Source organism: Colossoma macropomum, unplaced genomic scaffold (genome assembly GCF_904425465.1).
Source record: "Colossoma macropomum unplaced genomic scaffold, Colossoma_macropomum, whole genome shotgun sequence".
Lineage (NCBI taxonomy): Eukaryota > Metazoa > Chordata > Actinopteri > Characiformes > Serrasalmidae > Colossoma > Colossoma macropomum.
The window spans coordinates 6,914,105-6,918,650 of NW_023494790.1; positions in this window are offsets into that span (position 1 = coordinate 6,914,105).

The window sequence follows — 4,546 nt, forward strand, 5'->3', positions numbered from 1 at the left end:
ACCCACACTGCCGCTTTCGTGGGCGGACACATGAGGTGCCGACAACCGCTCGATGCTACAGCACTGGGTGCGTCTCAAACGGAAGGCAGCTGCCTGCTCCCTTGTCTACTTGCTTCCTGTTTGGTGTGCTCTGTCGGGACATGTCCAAAAGCAGCCAGACACATCATTAAAATGTAAACAAAGACATTTAGAGGGGGTTGGGGGGAAATGCTCTGTTCTAGAGAAACTTCTTTTATATTGATTTATATAGAAAAAAAGTCGTAATATTTTGAAAAAAAAATCTTAATATTTGAGAAAAAAAGTCGTAATATTTCCAGAAAAAAAGTAATAGAATTACGACATTACAGTGGCATTAATACCAGGAAAGGTCGCAATATTGAGTTGGTGGAGTTCTACTTTCATATTGATTCACCCATAAAGAAACACTCAGTCTCCCTGTCTCTCCTGCACATCAGCACCAGCCTGTTATTAGTCTAAGAACCGGCTGAAACGGCTGAACAGGAAACTGTGTTTATCTAGAATAAAGAGCCAGACGGACTCAGAGGAAACTGTCTGTCTGTTTTGTTGAAGGAGAATCTTAGGCAGGGTCGTCTACGCGGCTATCGGGGGCTCCATCTCCCCCCATTCAAAGAGGGCATGAAGTTTCACAGACAGTGAGAATGATAATCAAAATGATCCACAAAGAGACAGGAGTGAGTGGAGCTCAGTCAGTACAGCAACCGACACCCCAACACGGTATGGCAGTCCCCCTACAGTTAGCCCACTTTATCCTCCAACTATTGTGACTTTTTTTCTCTAAATATTACGACTTTCTTCTATATATATATACATATATATTACCACTTTATTCTCGGCGTCTACTATTTTTTATTTTTATTAATAGTGGCCCTAAAACACCGTCGTACGTGTAACGGGTGGAGTTTCTAACTTAAAACCCAACAGATCAGATGTCATGGTCTGAAATTTTGAAGTGGCTGACTGCTGTGGCTTATAAACAGCTTTGTCTGCCGTTATTTTCAGATTTAAACAAAGCAGTGCATCAGGTCTGGCAGGTTCTGCTGCAGAAGTCTGGCGTAACATGAAGAGCACTAGGCAGTAAGGGAGCAGGCAGCTGCTTTCCTTTTGAGACACACCCAGTGCTGTAACGTTAAGCCTCACAAATGGCACATATGACCAGTGAGGGGCGCGACCAATGCTGAACCAACCACAAGGCTGTTTTCGTGGGTGGAAACATATAATAGAGACCTGGTTGTTAGAGGGAGACAATTAGAAGTAACACAAGGTGACAGAATCTGAATGAATTTGATTTGTGAATGATTTGCGAGATTTATGATAAACTCAATAAAGACTGTTATAATAGATAACAGTGCAGTTTTCTGATAGGCTCAACGTAATTAGAAATTGATGTAAAATGTCAATAAATGTTTATAAGAACGAAAAAATCCTTTATGAATGTTTTCCTACCACGTTGTGATTTTTTTTTGTAATTGCAGAATTAATTAGTTAATTGCATTTTATTTCTTTATATAGATCAATAAACTAATGCAATAACTCTTTCTACAACTCCAATCTTTAGTTCTTATGCATTTAATTAGTGATTTACTGGTGTGTAGTAAATCAGTAGTACAGTTTATCGCATATATGTATGTATACATACACACACATACACATATACACACAATCACAAACACAAATCATTTAAACCCTATATTTCATTGAAAATAGTGAAAAGACAACATATCAAATATTGAAACTGAGAAATTTGATTGTTTTTTGAAAAATTTGCCCATTTTGAATTTGATGCCAACAACACGTTCCAAAAAAGTTGGGACGGGGGCAACAAAAGACTGGTAAAGTGTAAAGCTAAAAAAACACCTGGTGGTTAATTGTCAACAGGTCAGCAACATCACTGAGTATAAAAAGCATCCCAGAGAGGCTGAGACTTTCAGAAGTAAAGATGAGGAGGGGTTCACCACTCTGTGAAAGACTGCATGAGCAAATTCATGCATAATGTGTCTCAACGTAAAACTGCAAAGAACTTTTGCTTTTCATCATCTACAGTACATAATATCATAAAAAGATTCAGAGAATCTGGAGAAATCTCTGTATGCAAGGGAAAAGGCCAAAAACCAGTATTGGCTGGCCGTGATCTTTGGGCCCTCAGACAGCACTGCATTAGAAACAGATATGATTCTGTAGTGGAAATCACTGCATGGGCTCAGAAACACTTCTGAAAACCACTGTCTGTGAAAACAGTTCATCACTGCATCCACAAATACAAGTTAAAACTCTAAAACGCAAAGAAGAAACCATATATAAAAAACATTTGGAAGGTTATGAAATGAAAAACATGACAAAGGAGACCTCGAACTGTTGAGCAGCTGAAATCCTATATCAAGCAAGAACGGGAAAAATTTCTCTTTCAAAACTACAGCAGTGTCTCCTCAGTTCCCAAACGCTTACAGAGTGTTGTTAAAAGAAGAGGTGATGAAACACAGTGGTAAACAGGCCCCCGTCCCGACGTATTGTTGGCATCAAATTCAAAACGGGCAGATATTTTTCAAAAAACATTCAAAGTTCTCAGTTTTAACATTTGATATGTTGTCTTTGTTGTATTTTCCTTTAAATATATGGTTTACATGATTTGCACATTATTGCATCCTATTTTTATTTACATTCTGCACAGCATCCCAACATTTTTGGAAATGGGGTTTTGACCAGCATACCAGCATCCAAAACACCACATATGCTGGTTTTGAGTAGCCAGAAAATATATATATATATATATATATATATATATATATATATATATATATATATATATATATATATATATATTTTCTGGCTACTCAAAACCAGCATATGTGGTGTTTTGGATGCTGGTATGCTGGTCAAACAGCATAACCATGGAGGTTGACCAGCTAAACCAGCACCACACTAGCCTAAACCAGCTTAGATCACTATGGAAAGGATGGATTGTCCTTTTTTCAGCAAAGACTGCAAACATTTTAATAAAAAAAACATTTCCTCTGTCTAATTTGTGTGGGTGAACAAGTAATACCTAACGGACCCTGTCAAATACTGACAGAACAACAGTCTGACATTCAGAGTCTGAGTCTTATCACTCTGTTTATGGGTCACCTGAGACTCTCTTACGGAGCTCTCTGGTTTGAATAAACGAAAATAAAATTCAAGATCTGAAATCAGAGAGGTCATCACGAGCCTCACAGCTCCACGTTAGTTCCTCTGATGACCGCTGGGTGTCGCCCGTGCGTTTTTCTCCGCGCTGTTCACCCTCTCTGCTCTCAGATCATCAAAGAGTTTCCTAAACTGAATGTTTGCTCTTTCACTGAAGTGTCCGGGTGATAACAGCTGCCCTTCCTCAGCACGGATTCATCTGCATTTCAAACGCTTTCCTTTCTTATATCTTAATGAATCCGCTCAGTGTGTAAGAAAGACTCACTGAAACACATTAATCAGACTAATAATGAGACTGAAGACTTTCCAACACTGATACTGATTCAGAACAGTGGCTGAGACTTGATTTACGTCTTATCACTCCGTTTATGGGTCATCTGTTAGTGCAAACTGGGACTTTGACTTCTGTGTAAGGAAACGCTCCTTAGAGAAATGAGCGATAGAGTAGATGAGCCAACGTGCGCTCTGAGCTGTGATTGGTAGAAAATAATAATACGGCTGATAATAAGAGAGATTTTAAATAAACTAGTCAACACTTCAGTTGATTTTGCACAGATTGAATTATAGAAGTGGCACAAGAGGACTCAACAGCGTTCTCTCTTTCACGTTCTCATTCCCAGACCCCTTTTCTGAACATCTGGGTGCCCACCCACGCCAATAATGTTATTTTATGTACAATAGTCTACTTAATTAATTTTGATAAAGAAAATAAATTAGATAAAATATATAGACTCTTTTTTGACAAATGATATTCCCTATATTTTTCTCCCCTCAGTGGTTTTATGTACCAAAAACAGTCATGATTTGGTTTTATATGAACATTTCGTTCTTTGTTCCTTAGAATCAAACAAGCCAGGCTGCTTCTGTTCCTGTAACATTAAGAGTAATATATGTGAAGTTTGGGCTGTAACACACTTTATAACTTCAGCCTGATGTGTTGGGCTGCGTGACATCACAGAACTATGAATTTATAAAGAGGGTTGTTTTTTTGCAGCTTTGTTTATGTGCTGCAAAAACAGCTTGTAAACAAAGATTTACTGGACTGTATGGATTGGTGACAGCACGCTATTGTATTTCAATAAAGTGAGGAAGCCTCGGTTTTCCAAGCTGTGGCCCTTTTAAATTACAACCCCGTTTCCAAAAAAGTTGGGGGGAAAAAAATAGATATATTTTAAATATATTTTTCAAAAAACAATAAAATTTCTCAGTTTCAACATTTGAAATGTTGTCTTTGTACTATTCTTAATGAAGTATAGGGTTTAAATGATTTGCACATCATTGTATGTTGTTTTTATTTACGTTTTGCACAGCATCCCAACTTTTTTGGAAAAGGGGTTGTAATTTTAAG